This window comes from Numenius arquata, chromosome 5 (assembly GCF_964106895.1).
Source record: "Numenius arquata chromosome 5, bNumArq3.hap1.1, whole genome shotgun sequence".
Classification (NCBI taxonomy): domain Eukaryota; kingdom Metazoa; phylum Chordata; class Aves; order Charadriiformes; family Scolopacidae; genus Numenius; species Numenius arquata.
This window is the reverse complement of record NC_133580.1, coordinates 25,833,931-25,852,510: the sequence shown is the minus strand read 5'-3', so window position 1 is coordinate 25,852,510 and position 18,580 is coordinate 25,833,931.

The window sequence follows — 18,580 nt, the reverse complement described above, 5'->3', positions numbered from 1 at the left end:
GGACCAACAGATGGCTCTTTCCCCCCCCCTCCCTCCCCCCAAAAGAGAGAGAAAGGAGAGAAAGAGATAAGGAGATTCAGAAGTTTAGAATGAACTAAACTACTTTAATGAAGAATTAATATTAAAATAAAGAAGAAAATAATTAAATAGATACAATATATACAAAACCGTGTCAAGCTGCCAGGATGACAGTCACATCACCAGCAGGCACTGGGGAATCCCAGACTGGACTCAGCGACGGATGGGAACTGGGTTCCAGATCTGGAGTCAGGAACACACGGATCGGGATCAAAGGCAGATGAACAGAGTCCTCTCTGGACGTCGGCCATCGCAGGAAGGGGCTGACCCTTTGATCCCTCAGCTTTTATACCGAGCACGGGGCAGATGGGATGGAATACCCCAGTTGGTCAGGTTTGGGTCACCTCTCCTGTCCGCTCCTCCCCACAGGTGGGACCCCTCTACGCTTTTCAGTTTCCGACCCCCTAAGGGGGCAAATAACGAAATTGGCTGCCCTTGGTTGTTACAGCAATAAGGATAAGCAAGGGCCTCCCTGCACACCATCCCTTGGCATGGAGCACAAACATTGGTCTCATCGCTCTGAGAACGAGCAGTTTTCTCCACAATATGCCGTTAATTTCAGAGAGTTAGAGGAGGCCTGGCTAGGAGGTAAAGTTACAGAACAGAAAATTAATTCAGTTTTACTTCAAACCAGGACACAATGAGAACAACTAGAGGTTTTAATTACTTTTTTTTTTCCTTTTTTGGCCTGCGAGCAAAAAAACCATAGTATTCATACAGTTCTGTTCTACATTAAGGTTCTGTACTAATGAACTATTTAGGAGCGGGGATTTCCATCCCAAATGGTTAATGATTTGGTTTTATACTGTAGTATCTTAACTGAAACAACCCCTTAGGGCATGGCCATACAAGTAACTCCAGACATCTGTACCACATTAACTAAACCAAATTTTCAAGTAGCAGCTCAAAAGCTGCAAAAAGGACACAGCACTCACATTTCAGCCTGGCATCAGTGAGGGAAACAGCACCATCACATTCTGTTGGATTATATGGCTACTCATTTAAAACTGTGCAGTTCAGAGGTTACCATGCTATAAAGTATTTGTGTTTATTGCCTTCCTCTTTTGATACTTTGAAGAAAGATAAGGGCAAGAGAGAGACACATATAAAGCAATTTTATTGTCTCTGCACTCACTGGGTTACACAAAGATTCAGTGCTTGCTTTCAGCTTTTTTATTATTATTTTTTAAATAAGAAAAACCTTCCAGGAGACACAGAAACTGTTATGATTATTTGTTCAATTGACATGATGTGTCTTAGGCTGGTTTCTAGCTTTAAACTATCATTTTGGCAAATAAAGATTAGACTATTTCCAGACCAAGGTGGATGTGCTAAGCCCCCTTGTAGTGCCTGCAGAAATGGAGGAACTAGTGAAGGAGAAAAATATCTTAGGGATCTACACTTGGCCACAAATGTACCCTTGCCAGAGTATTTAATGAATATTTTGCTGCTTTGTGCTGCTTGCTAGATACCTGCCCTCCAACAACTACAGATTCTGGAAAGACTCTGCAATCACAAGAGATTGTGCTGTAACAAGCAATATTTTAACTAAATGCTCAAAAATATTTTTGGTGAGTCTTAAAGGCAATTTATTCTGCAAAGAAAGACTTTCTTGTACTTCTGAATCTTGCTTTTTTTTCTTTTTCTTTTTTTTCCTTAAACGTGTAGTGTTTTGCTCCAATTGAGAAAAGAGCCTGCCTGTGGAAAGTAGTAGGTAAAAGCGAAGAAGCAAAGGAAGCCCAGCCTTTTTCTACTTACAGGATTTCCAGGGAAAACAGTTAAACAGCCATAGCTGGTCTGAGCCAAGTATGTCCAGGTTAAATCTTTACCAAATGGAGCTGACCTGAGCTGCTGTCACACAGCAGCACTGCAAGCAGCACATCTGGAGGCAGCCATATATATGATCTGAATTCACTATGCATTGCTAAATTCATCCATGGCCATACCCTTACCTTGAGCTCAGCCAGCATCACACCAAGGTGCCAAGTCACCTTTGCCTTGCCTTTGAGAGGTGTGCTCCTGCTCTTGGAGGCTCTTGGAGGTGCTGGGTACAAGAGTTGGGGATGCCCAGGGTCACCTTGGAAAATATGGACCTGTGCTGCACAAAAACACAGGCTAAAGACCTGGTAATGGCACAGCGTAAGACACACATCTCTTGTGTTCAGTGCACGGGTCTTTAAGAGGTGAGTGAAGCTTCAAGTGGGGTCCCACAGCACAGCATCAGACCCACCCCTCCAACCCAGGCTTGATAACCTGCAGTACTGTTTATCCATGCTAAAAGGTTGGGTGGAAAGTCCCAGACTCCACTGAAGTGCTACTGAACCTATTCTTAAGTTTTAAGTGGTCAACAAGGTTTGTTCTAGACCCCATATTTCACCCGTGCCAGAACAGTACAGTATTTCTTGCTTCTATGAACATTTCAGTGTGATTGACTTTGGGTAGCTGGGAGCTGAAGTCGTGCCAGACCTGTTTCATTCTGACATTTATTTGTGCAATGAAATCTAAGGATCTTTTCTCTCTCTCTCTCTTTTTTTTTTTTTTCCCTATGTGCTTCACTCAGTACTCTCTGTGACATTAAAATCCATCATGCTGCTAGCCCTGGTGTACCCGTTAGATTGTACGTGCCGACAGCGCTACAGCTGTGTGATGGGGAAAAGACAGCAGAAAGTAAACAAATATATGTGGCATGAAGAAGTCAATTTTACTTTCTTCCTAAGCTCTCTCTGATTTAGGGCAAGATTCTTGTTGCCCTTAATCATGCTGTGATACACTAACCTCCCTCTCAAGGAGGAGGCAATGAATAAATGCCATGCAGCCAGAGGCAATTCTCCTCCCACTAATTCAATTGCTGCACAAGATGCCCAAAGCAGCCTTTGGTAGCATTAACTTGACCAATAGAGAGAAATGTCCACAAAAAGAGCCATTTCCTCAATTAAAGAAAATTAGAGGGACAATTAGAGTGAAGTGTCTCTTTCCCGCTCCTGATTACTGACAGACACACAGTGCCACACAGCTCCAGGGTCAGGAACAGAAGGTATCTAGTCCTCTAACATTTGCCATACAAACTTCTGCATTTCTTTTTACTGTCCTTTCCCCCCCAACATCCAGAAATTGGTTGAAAGAGAGTCCCTGTGGCTGACGCCTGTAATTTCAGAGCCCTCCTGCATTGCTGATGAGTAGCCAGTGGAATGAGCCTTCCTCCTGCGTGAAGGAGAAGTCACCTGAAGGACAACGTAGAAAAGCCTCCCCATCGCTACCTGTGTGCCATTGGAGACAGACCAAACATCAGCCCCCACTGGCACAAGGCCTATTAACCTTCAGCAGTCACTTGGCGTGCTCACAAAATCCCACACAGGAAGGCAATCCATATCGCCAGCGTTTGAGCATACGGTGGCAATCAAGCATTGCCAAGGCTATCTGCTCTCGAATGTAAAGCAGCACGGAGGTAGGAAGAACAGTATTGACATTTAGGGCCAGATATGCAGCGATGGCTCACTTAAGCTGCATGAGGCTAGTGGCTCTACTGCTAGTTTTATCTGAGACTTTTTACATGCAGTTTTAGGTGATTGGGGTTCAATTTGGCTTGAACTTCATTCATAGCCAATGGTCCAAAATAATAGCAAAGTGAAATAGCTGAGAGAACATGCTCATTTTCATTGTGTCTCTTGGATGCGAGTGCCATCAGCATTCCCGGGTTCACCGTACCACAAATACAATATGCATGTGTCAAATCACACCAGGTAGCCGTAGCTCTGCACTGACACAGAGATCAGCTCTGTTATTTCCAGTTAGAGACAACTGATCCTAACAACACCCACACCCCTTAGGGCTGCAGAAAAGCCAGGCCATGGTCAGGGAAAGATGCGACATTGTTTTAGTTAGAATACAGATGCTCAAGTTTAGTCTTTAGTTGATCCCCATCAAATGAAGGGTCTCTTCAGTACCCAGGGAAGTCTGCTCTCCACCTGAGTCTTGGTGTTTGAATTCAGGCAGTTTCAGCAGAGGCAAAGGTGAAAAAATACAGAGGGGGGGGGGAAAAAGAGAAAGAAAAGCCTCAGGAAAGAGTTAAATGGAGTGAGAAGGCTCAAAATAGATAAATGAGATTGACCTGCAACAACAAAGTAACAGGGAGAAAGAGAGAGGAGAAAAAATACAAAGTGAGTTGCAAAGAAATTAAAAGAAAAAAGGAGAAAGGGAAGATGGTTGGGAGACACTGAGAAAGCTGACACACACATGGAAAGGAACAAAAGAAGAGAAAATATAGAAGAAATTGGAAAACAAGCTATACCTCTGACTACAGCCTTCTCCCTTCCTGAAACCTATCTGGGGTTTTGCATGCAGCTCTGTTACCCTGGCCTTGCACTTAGGCTGTTATTCTAAATGAAACATGAAAAGTCACAGAAATTACAGGGCACATTAAAAAGTGGTGGCTTAGAATCTCCCATTCTGGGCAAAACACACCTCTTTGTTCATGTCTGATCTCACTGTGAACAAGTGGCAGCATGCCCAGTTTTTTGAGCACGCAGTGTTTTGCAGGACCAGGCAGCTGGATCTCTTTGCAGCCTCCCGTGTCGAGCGGTGCTACCTACAGACAGCAAAGCCAGATGGTGCCACCCTCCTTTTCTAGCAACCACTGCTCTTATCCATCAAGGCAGAGCTGCAAACACCAGCCCTCACCTACACAAGTAGCTTTTATTTACTTTGCCCCATTTGCAAAATGTTTCCTCTGGAAAAAAGATGGAGGTGTGATGGTACCTGAAAGGCAGCTTTTGAGCCCTACTTTCTTATAGATCTCCATTGATGAAGGAGAAAACTCAGGATGAAGCTATTCCTTCAGCTGTGGTGTTTATAGAAGTGCTCTTTCTTGTGCAATCTCTGCTTGACTTTTGCTGACCTTAAACACCATCTTTCCACACTGAGGACGCCACCAGAAACCCTCTCCTATACTTGGCTAGACAGAACTTCTAAGAATTGACATACTTGTCAGATTTGTTCAGAGTAAGCATTACCGGGAAGGAAAAAAACAGAAGCGGATTACTTCATACACCCCGTTTCCTTTGGAAATCAAGCTAAAAGCATTATGGATAGGCTTAGAAAATAGTTACACCCATTAATCTTTGATTGACCTTCCCAGTGCTATCAAAACTGAGAGCTGTGAACCATGTGTTTTCCATTTGATTTGCTGTGTTCTTGTTCAATAGGTTAAAATCTAGGACACATCTTGAAAGACAACTGTTTGACTGGGGCAACCAGAAACCATCTGCTTGACGATGCTCTTCCACTACCTGTAAGTTTCTGTAGAGCGCTGACCCTCTCCTGATGGCAGAGGAGCTGCCGGGTCCGAAGGGTCACAGCTCAGTGACACAAGTCCGACTTGCAAAATAGGAGTTGTCACTATTACAAACCAACTTCCCAGCTCCACTGGCATCTCATGTCACTAATTGAGCTAATGAGAATTTGCCTAAGTCAGGTTCAGAAAGTCAGGGAAGAATTTAAGGTGCTTTCAAACGCTAAGTGCTTCTTGCACCACACCAAATTTCTGCATATCTGATAATTCTGAACTCTGAAATAACAGGCTGGTAAAGCGAATACCAGTATCCAGAGGCAGACAGGCAGGCTGAAGCTGCACAAGGAAAAAATACCCGTGCCAGAAACCACTTCTGGGCACAGGAGTTTGACAGTTGGCTACACTTCATCTGCAGATTGGCTCCAGCATGCGCCGGCCTGAGCCAAGGCACTTCCCAAATTCTGCCGTTAGCACAGCCCAGGAACCACGTCCAACAGGCAGTTTCCATGTAGGCATGCAGCTCAGCTGAAGGAGTTTAACAGTATGGACAAGGTCAAGTCCTGCCAGCTGGCCTGAGAACCAAACCCCACTCTCTGCTATTGTTTAATCCACTAGCGCAGATGTAGCCCACGGCTGACTGAAGTTCTGACACGGCTCACTTCCTCACGTGCCATCCACCATTTACTTTCTCCAACTAGAACCCTTGAAAAGATGTCCCATTCTTTAAGGATCGCCATTCTATAGTGTCCCTAGCCTTCCAGCACGAATATAAAACCACTGCAAAACACAACTCTAATTGAAAAATTCGCATCTCTAGATGGCAGTTGCCAATCCTTTCACAGTTCCTCCCTTTTCAGACAAGGTGGGTAACATGTTAAGGAGTTGCTGCTGTTTTGTCTGCTATCATGCTCATCTAGATGCCTCTATATGGCTGCATTTTAATCCAATTTGCACACAGGAGAAAAGTTTGCTGGTTCATAGCTCCAAGGAGTAACTGCACAACCTGATATAGCTAGACACCACTGGCTAATGCTTACAGAAACTCTAAGCAGTCAGTAATCCCAACAAACAGAAAGTGAAATCTTTTGGTATGTTTAACCTCCATTTCACAAGTCAAGCAGCAGCATTTGAAGGTGACAGAGATCAAAAAGAGAAAGTTGAGACCAGATTTCGGATCAGACTGTGCATGACGTAGATTTAGAAGTATGTGGGTAAGATGCACCATTCCACTGAGCTCACGCTATCCATGACAATTCCTATGGACCCATAAGCAATTGCTAATTGCACTCCAGATACGTGACAGTCAGTATGGCATACATAGGATCACCACCAGAAAAAAATATTAAACATTCAAGGAACTGAACAATCAAGGGAATGGTGAATAAGCCAATTTTAACACTTTTCAGCTAGATGTACATCTCACACCCATTAAATGTACCAGTCTTCTCCACTGGCAAATAGCACATTATTGTCATAGAATCATAGAATAGTTTGGGTTGGAAGGGACCTGTAAAGGTCATCATGCCTAACCCCCCTGTAATGAACAGGGACGTCTTCAACCAGATCAGATTGCTCAGAGCCCCATCCAATCTGACCTTGAATGTTTCTGGGGATGGGGCATCTCCCACCTCTCTGGGAAACCTGTTGCAGTGTTTCAACACCCTCACCATAAAAAGTTTCTTCCTTATGTCTGGTCTAAATCTACCCTCTTCCAGTTTCAAACTGTTACCCACTGTCCTGTCACAACAGTCCTTACTAAAAAGTTGGTCCCCATCTTTCTTATAAGCCCCCTTTAAGTACTGAAAGGCCCTGGTGCCTTCTCTTCTCCAGCTGAATGCCCTCAATTCTCTCAGCCTGTCCTCACAGGAGAGGTGCTCCAGCCCTCTGATCATTTTTGTGACCCTCCTCTGGACTCACTCCAACAGGTCCATGTCCTCCTTCTGTTGGGGCCCCCAGAGCTGGACGCAGTACCCCAGGTGGGGTCTCACTAGAGCGGAGTAGAGGGGGAGAATCACTTCCCTTGACCTGCTGGCCACGCTTCTTTCGTTGACAGCCTGGGGTACGTTTGGTTTTCTGGGTTGCGAGTACACATTGCTGGCTTATGTCCAGCTCCTCCTTCACCAACACCCCCAAGTCCCTCTCCGCAGGGCTGCTTTCAATACCTTCATCCCCCAGCACGTATTGATACTGGGGGTATTCTTTAGGAACAGGAATTTAGCAGAATGACATGCATGCTGAGGATGTTCCCACAAACCTCTGCAGCCCTTTATAAAACAGCATTTAACTAATAAATAAAAAAAAAAAAGTCTGTTTCAGAAGAAATTCTATGATGCATCTGTAAGTGAATACCTGGTTTCACAGTTCACTCGAGTGTATTACTCCACAGGTATTGTGTAGGTGGCATATAGTATTAGTTTCTTTAAGATATTTTTTCTTGTTTTTAATTACCTCTTCTGAAAGTGAGTCATTCAATGAGAAGCAACGTCACTGAAAATCTGCATTCCTGTTGGCTGGCTTCACTGATGTCTAGTAAGACGTAGGTTTTCTTACTGTCGGGATGCTGCTGTACAGTGTTGTTTCACTGCAATCGGCGGTGTCCTTTTTGTGGGAGCAACACTGGGTCGCAGTCTCTTGAAATCTGACCACCTATGAGAATAGGAGCTTAATTACTTCTGTGCACCCTTGTGTTAAATTTGGTCAGAAGCGGCAAAAGAATTCAAAAGTTTTGTATTAAAGGAGGGAGACTGAAGAAAAAGACTGTTCTTTAAGTATGTCTACAGCATGAACTGGCTTGATTTTGAAAACACCACTCGTAGCAACTCCATCTTCCAGCTGAAGAATCCGTGTGGTCCAAACCACACGAGAAAAAGCAGATGTTAGGAGATGGAAGGGAGGACTTTGCAGTGTCCTTAACTCCAGCTGAGATCAAGTGACAAAGTGTTGACATCCTGAACATTTTTAGCGCTGGGAGATCATTTCTCAGCTAGCTTTATTGTTTTTCAAAATCAGGCTTGTTTATCCTGGTGCTAACATGAGGTGTGAAAATGAGGTATGTGCTTATCCAATTTTAGTTATCAGGCTTGTCAGCCTGTACTCCATGCTAACCCAGAAAACTTGGCAGGCTGAAAATCTGCCTCACTGACTTCTATCAGTAACCCCTATCCATGGATTTATAATACCAACTCAGCTATCAGAGCAAAAACCTGTTTTCTGGGTCTTGAAGGACTGAAGGGTTTGTGGATTTTGTCTTCCGAAGAGGGAAAACAGACAGACAGACCACTGTTCAGGCTGTCACACAAACTGCACTTCCAAAAAAAAGTTCTGCAAGAGCAAAATGTATAAAACTGTACAGAAAAAAATGTTTCTGTTGGGTTTGCAGTCTGAGCCACAGCACTGTCTCAAGGCTGATAGACCAAGGGACAGCTAGATGCTCCATCTTTTGGCATTAGAGACGTGGCCAAGATAAACAGCCAAGCTCTATAGAAGAGTGTCTTAATAGCTCACCCACAGTCTGGGCCTCTCTAAAACCCCAAAGCATAAAAAATTGGCTCATGCCACCTGCCCAATCCAAACAAACAGTGGAACTAGCCTAGGCAATTAGGGAGAAACTTACCACCAGGCAAAGCCTGTGTGCTGTATTCTTGCAGCAAAAAGAAACCCAGCACTGTGTTTAGGTTATCTTTAACACAGTTATGGAGAGGGGAAATCTACGTATTCAACTTAACAAAGAAAGGAAGCTCTAAAGCAGCAGGTTTCACATTTTTTTCAGAGATTCAGCACATAGCAGTTGCCCTTTGTCTTAATGAGGTGAGGAAGATGGGATTTCTCTGGTGTTGTCACAAGGGTACGGATTGCTGAGGATTCCCACAGCCAAGCACGATTTCTCTGAACATTTTTAAAGAACTTCCTACCCTCAGTATCCCTCCCAAAAATACACGTGTCAATGCTGCTGAATTCAAACAGATTCAAGATCCTAAGAAGTTCAAAAGAGTCGATGCGAAGATTTTGCAAAAGGAAGTGCTGTTGGTGTTTCCTTTTCAGATTGAGACAACTCTTTTTTTTGGTAAAATTAACTTTTCGGTGTGCATTTTAAAGTATGCAAACCTTGAAAACCAAAGTAAACTAGGCTCAAATTTCCTCTACTCTGGCTTTGGGGGAGAACTGAGTATTTTTTAACCTGACCAAAAATTCAAATATACATATACGCTGTGAAGCTACAGCAGCAGGGTAGGAGGTACACAGTAGAGACAGACGGAGAAGTGAGTAGCATGGGATTCCCATGCTGTTTCTTAAGCCATACAGAGATCAAACATAAAACAGGTCCAGAGAAGAAAAATCTTGAAAGCCAGCTGAAGTGCAAAAGTCTTTCTTTTGCTTACTGCATGGAGCCCTTTCGCTGACCGGGGAAAGATCTGATTGAATGTTCACTGTTTCTTCTCTGTTCCATCCGAGTTATGATTTCCCAGCTCAGCAATGCCACGCTGACAAACCCAAACTCCCAAGAGACTGAAACTTTCTTCAGTTTCTAAAATCAGAAGGAGGGAACCATGCTATACTGGGTCAGACCAGTCGTCTAAGTAATAGTATTACAACAACAGACATCTTTGAGACTTTTCAATTTCAGTGGTATCTCTTGTATCACAAGAAAAAAGGAATAGGCTGCCCGGGGAGGGGATTGAGTCACCATCCCTGGATGAGTTTAAGAGTCATTTAGATGTGGTGTTGGGGGATATGGTGTATGGGAGAACTTTGTAGAGTAGGGTTGATGGTTGGACTCGATGATCTCAAGGGTCTTTTCCAACCTGAATGATTCTATGAAAAAAAGCACACCAACCTCATCCTCACCACTCGAGCTTCTCTCACCTGTTTGCTCTCTCCCTAGGAAAGAACCTAGTAATTTTTAAATTCTTTTTGCTAGGTATTTTCCATTTCTTCCATTTGGGCAAGCTGTGGTAGGCCCACTGCAGGAAAGACAAACTGCAGCGAACAACCTGTGCCTCACTGCAAGCAGCAGATGACAAGGAACTACAGCTAGACTGTAACAACAGACCATGAGGCTGCCACTCACACCCCAGGCTGGTTAGTCAAGGACCATCTTCAGGGAGGATGAGCTCAGTATTCCCCTCTGCACAGGAGGGCAGGATGCAGCAGATGAGCCCTGTGCAGCCCCAGTGATGCCTGTAGCCTGCAGCAAAGCAGCAGCTCATCTACAGACACAGATCCATGCACAATTTCTGCCTGGATAATTCCACTGACAACCTGATTCAAAAACATTTGGCACTGGCACGGCACTCCAAAAAGCTCTGGGGAGAAAGTGTTTGTAGAAATGAGGCACTGCCTAATCAGGTGCTTTTTTTTTCATGTGCACTTTGCTTTATTTTATAAAGCAACACTAATTTTGAAGTTCAGACATTGCACCACAGCACACCTCCTCCTGCAGGAAGGCTTGTGACAGAGCCGATACGTGTCACCTTCTTGCTAATGAAGCAAAACCGTCACCCAAAGAAATGTAAGCCATTCAGAATGGCCAAGTTCATCAAGTCAGCGATGACTGTGACGAAGACCCTAGCTGAAGCAATGACATTCAAAGCCTTTTTGGGTCTTTTTGCCCAAAGGGAGAGGCAGAGGCAGACCCCAGGGAGAGGCAGACCTTAGGGGAAATGCTCTCTGGAGCTCCTGTTTCCCTCAAAGACCTGAGACGGAGCTTATGGTTTCTGATTAAAGCACCTAAACAAGGCATCTGAGACTGGACTGGATAGGCGACACTCTCCGGTTCTAGAAAACGTAGGGATCGCTTTAGAAGTGATCCCTAGAGAAGAGCTGGAGCTCGCACAGCCAGTGACAGTGCTAACACTGACCTCGTTGCTGCAGCGGTGGCTCTGCTTTTCTCTACACCACCAGAGTCCAGCCCTACACTCCCAGAAGGAATCACAGAGCAATGATTTTTGCATTCTCCATCCATAAGTAGCAGGAGGCAACATACTGCTAACTATAATCACAGTTTATCTCCGGTTGAGCAGGATATGGTTGCTTCAGGCTTCTTTTTCCTCTTGCATGCCTCCTCCAAAACCAGAGAGCACTGTTTAAGGTGGTGGGGATCAGCTCCCTTAGCAGCTGTTCCGATTTTTTGTCTCCTCCTGTATTTTTTTCTAAAAGTCCAGGTAATTACTCAAGACTGAAACATCCAAGTCAAAGCAATCAGGAGCATCACCTCGTTGATTTCAGAGAAATTGCAGCAGGAATTAATCTGACTTCACAATTCTTCCTTTCCCTGTAACAAATGGAATTACCTAGGTAGATCCTGCCTGTAGGCAGCACCAAGCAAGAGGTCACTCCAGCCATCTGTGGGGCTTGATCTCTCTGAAATGCCTTTTTTTCTCATTGAGTCCTCCCACACCTGGCAACTAATGTCAGCACTTGAGACGGAAGCAGCATGGTACTGAGATGTCCCCTGTTCTCAGCAAAGTGATGCAAGGGGAGAAGCGGTGGGGTCCCTGCTCATTCTCTTCCTTCCCTGTCCACAGGCTGAGGTGGGGATTGAGGGCCGCAGATGGAATTAGGGTCAAGAGAGGAAAAAAATACAAACACAAGAAAAGTTCTGGTTCTGAACCTGCAGAAATACACATAAGTTCACCTTGCTGTCTAGCCTACGTACAAAGGAGTGGGGAGGGATTTTAGTAAAGAGCTTTGGAACACAGGTAAAGAGATCTTTATCCTTGCTCTAAATGCTCCTTCATTTTTTTGCTTTTTTTTCCCCCAGAGCTCCTTATGGTCTAACCAAAACCAGTCCATTGAAAGAAAGGGAAGGACAGAAAAGGAATTGTAGTGTTAGATGTTAGTTTGCCAAACAAGCCACCAAACAAAGTGTGCAAAAAACCATTTTCTCCTGAAGCAGGGGGGTTTGTTCATCATTTACTTCATGTGTTTACCCTTGGGCTATCATTATATTAGCAACATTTCCTGACTGAGCTGGAGCACCTGGTAACTATAGTAACCACATTTTCAAATCTGCCCATAAATTCCTTCGGTTCTAATTAGGGCACTCATTTATAACAAAAATAACAACACGGGAGAAATAACAGCAGGCTTAGATCAGATGCAGTCACCTCTCTCCCCCTCATGTCACAGAAATGACCCGTATCTGAGCAGTACCATAAGATGTTGCTTATGGCACAAAACCTACCTTACCTGCCACATCAACCGCTTTGTATCCATCTGCTATGTTGTCCGTACATTCTCACTTTCTAAAAAGTCTGTTCATCAGCCTTCCAGTTCAAACAAAAGCCTGACTCTTCTCCATGCCATCCAGCTTCACACCAGGCTGCACAAATGGGATTTTCTTGGTAGGAGGAAGAATTCACACCTAGCCTACAACAAAATTGCACAGATAGCACCATTACACGTTTTACAGACAGGAGGTGGATGCTATTACAAGCAGAAAGGCTGAGCAGTTCAACTTACAAATTTACCTATGCAATCTAGATAGCTATGAAGAGGGGATAAACCACGTCATCCCAAACAAATGACGGGTAAATGATGAAGTGGCAATGTGCAAGAAATCAAGACCAAGTAATAAACAATTGCAAAGTTCAATGGCTCAGTGTATTTTACCACAAATTATTTCCTTCTCTATGAAACAATAAAACTTGGTGAACAATTTGAAGGCTACTGACATGATTTAAAAAGATGGATGGACTGGTACGTAGCTGAGAGTGTTTGCTTTATTGTTCACGGAGTCGCTGCTCAGAAGTACATTTGTTTTGGAGTCTATGTGAATTATTGTCAAAAAAATGACAAATCTCCTTCTCACTTTAGGCCACACTGCGCGGGCCTTACATGAATTTCTTTTGATAGAAGAAAAAAGTCATCATGTCTGTGTATTGGCAAAGACAGCAAAGCTCATCTCTGCAGGGATCAAGAGAGTAGGGAGGCTCTGGCTTCAGGTTTTGGGAGGGCTTGTTGCCATCAGAAATTTTTCTCTTGCTAGAAAAGCATGTCAATTAGTATAACTTACCGATGCCTGTCAACAACAATATCTTCTCTTGAACCTTTATCCACTTTTCCTCCATGTCCCCTAGAGGCTGAGGGAACTGGATAAGAAAACATACTGGAGCTTTTGCTGGTGCTGTTGGTGATTTCTGCTTTGGAATATGAAATATCCCACCAGTTATCCTGCTTGCCTTTGCTTACAGTGGCTTGATAGCTGACCTCAGCCAGGGTTTTGGGGACCAGATGATCCCCGACAGACAGAAAGGGTGCCACCTCGCATAGAATCATAGAATGGTTAGAGTTGGAAGGGACCTTAAAGATCATCTAGTTCCAACCCCCCTGCCATGGGCAGGGACACCTCCACTAGAGCAGGTTGCTCAAAGCCCCATCCAGCCTGGCCTTGAACCCCTCCAGGGATGGGGCATCCACAACTTCCCTGGGCAACCTGTGCCAGTACTTCACCACCCTCACAGGAAAGAATTTCTTCCTAAGATCTAATCTAAATCTCCCCTCTTCCAATTTAAAACCGTTACCCCTTGTCCTGTCACTACATTTCCTGACAAAGAGTCCCTCTCCGGCTCTCCTGTAGGCTCCCTTCAGATATTGGAAGGCTGCTATGAGGTCTCCCCGGAGCCTTCTCTTCTCCAGGCTGACCAACCCCAGCTCTCTCAGCCTGTCTTCATAGGGGAGGTGCTCCATCCCTCTGATCATCTTTGTGGCCCTCCGCTGGACCCGTTCCAACAGGTCCATGTCCTTCCTGTGTTGAGGACTCCAAAGCTGGACACAGTACTCCAGGTGGGGTCTCACCAGAGCGGAGTAGAGGGGCAGAATCACCTCCCGCAACCTGCTGGCCACACTTCTCTTGCTGCAGCCCAGGATGCTGTTGGCTTTCTGGGCTGCCAGTGCACATTGCCGGCTCATGTTGAGCTTCTCATCCACCAACACCCCCAAGTCCTCCTTCTCAGGGCTGCTCTCAATCCATTCTCCACCCAACCTGTATTTGTGCCTGGGATTGCCACGTCCCAGGTGCAGGACCCTGCACTTGGCCTGGTTGAATTTCATGCGGTTTGCACAAGCCCACCTCTCAAGAGAAAGCTATGAGAAAGCTATCCACGTTCCCACTACCAGCAGGAAAATTCAGGCGCACATCCAGGCTCGCTGTGATCATCAAGAACAGAAGGTATTTCATGGGATTTTTTATTTTGGAACCCACTGACATAAGAAGGGGTGCTGCTGCCACGCTCCACAAAGATTCCCCATCCCAGTGTGCCTTGCTTTCAAACAAATTACTCACTGAGAGAAATGGCACACCTTCTTGGCCCAGTGAAGTGAGACCTGCTGCCACTGGTGGTACCTCTCCCCTGATGCCCCAGTGGGTTTGCATCAAGGCTCAAAGCCCGCTGGGTGCAGTTGGGCGAGCCATCCTCAGACCGTGGCTGTAAAAAGCAGATAGTGGTTGTTTACTGCATGCTATTTTACCACTTTATCAGTTCTTTACACCAAGTAATAGGAGCTTTGAAAGCAAACAGTGTTGAGATGAGAAAATGTAAACTTTAGAGAATTGCCAAAGAAAGGTTTGAGTTATTTGCCAATTTAGTCATCAAGCGCCATTTAGAAGCGTGGATAGAAAACATGTTGATGATCAAATCCTAATATAACCGCAAAAACTGATTTAAGATGCTGCCAAACATGAAGCACAGTAACATTCAATACAATATATATGGTTTTTTGTTAAATAAGTGAAAAGTAATTTCAGTCACTGCCAGACCGGATTAATCTTTGAAACCTCCCTCAGTTCATGAGATGCTGTTTGGGACTTGGGAGGAAAGTAGCCTGGTGCAAGTTGTGTCACTCATTACCGTACCCTCATTTCTCTGTCAATCTCTTATTTATTCAGGCTGTAGTCTGTTAAGAGATGGGCATCTGCAGTATGCATGATGCATAATGAGGCTCCAGTCTCTACGGAAGTCTCTAAAATTGCCCATCATACTTTGCTTATCGCTCTTCCCATTTTCATTACGAGGGAACACTCTCAAACTGTCAAAATCTTTCCAAATGACCCCATAGCAACCACTGTAGCCCAGAGTGCTTCTTGGCTTATTAAATATTATAACCAGAATGTGGAAAATATAATGTTTTACTTGATTCTACTATTTAAGGAAAGCAAGTCTTTGAGAGAAAAATAATTAACCATAAAATCAGGCAAAATGCTAATTAAAAATAAGATTAAATCAACAGTTTCTATGTGATCTCTTGAGCTAGTTTAATTGCAAAGACATCCTTTACCTGGCATAATGTGTGGTTTGCGAGACCCCTTAGTTAAGCCTTCCTTGGTAGTTGCCTGGAAACGGTGCCAGTGACAGTTTGTTCTCATTAAGGGCAAATAATGCCGAAAGACTGTTACAATTGTACCTCTGAACATTTAAATCAATTCATTCTGAACATGTTTTTTGCTCTCTAAAGATGCAAGTTCTGAAATGTTACCAGAAATGTTGGCAGGAAATAGATTCCAACTTACATGCATGAATCGGCACAGAAATTGATTTGAAATTACCACTATTACTTTTATTATTCTTTAGCCTAATTAGCGCTGAGTAGGAAACAATTGTCTTGGCTTTTGAGAGTTTTTGAGGTTTTTGTGGTTTTTTCTTCCTGTTCTGTATGGTGTGAAACTCATAGCTTTTTAAAAACATCCTCTGAAAAGTAGGAGAGACACCTTTCAAAGCTGCTGCTTGGAAAATGAGTGAGAAGAGCAGAAATCCACCCCAAAATAGCTACCATACTGGGAATCGGGAAAGTTCTTCTTGGAAAGGATAGCCCGCATGTTTATCACAGTTTGCTGAAGCCACACTGCTGCGCTGGGCACTGATCGGTGACGCCTGCCCTCACCTGGGGACACGCTGTAGGGCTTTGGGCTCACGGCTACCCGGGAAGGTCTGTCATGCCCCGAGCCTTACAACACATGCTTTTACACTGTAAGATTCAGCTACTGAGCGTGTTAATGTTCCAACTTAACTCAAACTCCTCTGAACCAAAGGCAAAACCAATCTGCGCAAATGCCACTGTTTTGGCCATCCGTCAGGGCACCAGGTCTACTTTAACTTTACCAGTTGACACAGCTGTGGCCCAGAGCCCTCTCCCTCTGCTTTCCATTGAGACTTTACCTGATGACCAGGTGAAGCCTCAGTCAAACATGGGAAGTGCAGACCAACCAAAGCATCTTCTTTACAGAAATCAATGACAGCATGACGCACCACGGCTGCAATTAGAAGAGCTTTAACTAGTTCAAACTGCTGGGAAATGAAAAGAAAATCCAGTCCAATTAGGACTGGAAGGAGGGCACCTATTCTTACAGTACTCCAGTCAAATATTTCCTTGTGGGGATGAGCAGGTGTAGAGGTGGACATATTTGTGATATTTAAGTGCCACAGCTGGCAATCCTGCATGCTTTTTTCACATTTTATCCGCAGCTTGCCTCTTACATCGGATTTGCCTTAGATTCATATAATCGATTTTGAATTGATCTGATGGAGGAGATGGCTGCAGTGTTACAAGTCGCAGACATCTTGTTGTGGCTAAAGTCAGGAAATGTCTGTTCCCACCAAGAGATCCACAGGCTTCCACTGTAAGGCATCAGTATATTTAGTACCTACACTAAACTTAACACCATATTTAGCAAAGTCCATTCCATCACATGAATTATAAGAGGGAAAAAAGGCACACCATTTTTGCTTTGCTTTTACCTTTTTTTTTTTTTCCAAAGTGAAAACCACACGCCACATTAAGGGTGATTAACAACAGGGAAACATCTTCTTGGATGGACGGTATTGCACGAGGTTACCATGAAGACAGGTTAGTGACCTGTATTTCTGCAAAAAGGGAGAATTTAGCCATTTTATTTCCTAAAGCGAGATGAACTTCCCTTTATGGAAAAGCTTACAAACAGCTGGATCAGCCAGCTAGGGACCACCAGACAACGGGCAGATTTTACAAACAACTAAAGAAGTTTGCCATATGGCAATGCTGGGAATAAGAGATGAGGGCGAACTCCCTCCCATTAAGGGAAATGAAGACAAAGACTTGTGCCAGACCGGGAAGGATGCAGGCAAGATAACCGCTGGCAACAACGCTTTCCCACAGGGTTGTTTCGCTTCTCCACTGCTGAAAAATCAGTTTACAACTGAACAAACAGAAACTGCTGAAAGAGTGAATGCAAGATATTTTCCCTGTCCTCAGAAGCTTTATGTTTCCAAAAGGCATGGGGCATAAGGGGAAATCTTTGGAAGAAAACATAGTTTATCTTGGATAATAATGACCAATAACTAAAATCTGCCCTCCAGCTCGGATGTTCTCCTGAAGAGGACTGCAGAACTGAAGTTGAATCAGAGAAAAAAACTTTGCGGAAGTACAAAAACTTTGTGGAAATAAACCACCAAATACAGAAAAGTGGCTCATGTTTGTAGCCTCTTGGGCTGCTGGAACAATCTCTAGTCGGTATATACAAGCTTGAATTACTAACGGGAAACAGCATTAGCTGTAGATTTTTCTCCTTTCTCTCATTGACCGTTGGAAACCAGAGTATATTTGCAAGCCCAATTCCATGCATGCTGGTCAGGTGGCTATAAGAAAGATTTTTCGCACAATGTACAATTTGAGACATTTTCAAAGCAGTCATTTGCTACTCACAATGTGTTGCATTGAAATTGCATCTGTTTTACACGTCTGCATCTCTTCTCACTGACGGGAAGACTGAAGCTTCCTAGACAGAGAAATAATAAGAAAGGAGTAAACAACCTGTTCCCATGACAGTAAGCCCTCCTTACTCTTCCCATTGCAACAGGATGCCTTCTATTATAAATTCTAGCCTCACACAAAGACTCTGCTCAAAGTCCCACTAAGACTTGAATCTGCATCATCTCACGCTGGCTACCTGCCAAAAGGGAAATTTTTTACCTGTGGCAAGTTGAAAGTAGCCCCAGGTGTAGGCAAAACGAACTGCAATTGAACCGCAGTGAGAACATGCAAATGCCATTTTGCAGCGTTTGACCCCCTCCAGCGAGAATCCTCCAGCACCTTCTGCAAGACAAATAGACCAATTCGCTCGAAGAAAGGAGTTCTTTTGCCTATTTAAAAGGTATTCTAATTATAAATTAAAATTGTAGGATTGAGGGAGAATAAAATTCAAAAAGGATATGTCTATAATTCCATTAAATCCATTTTATGGCC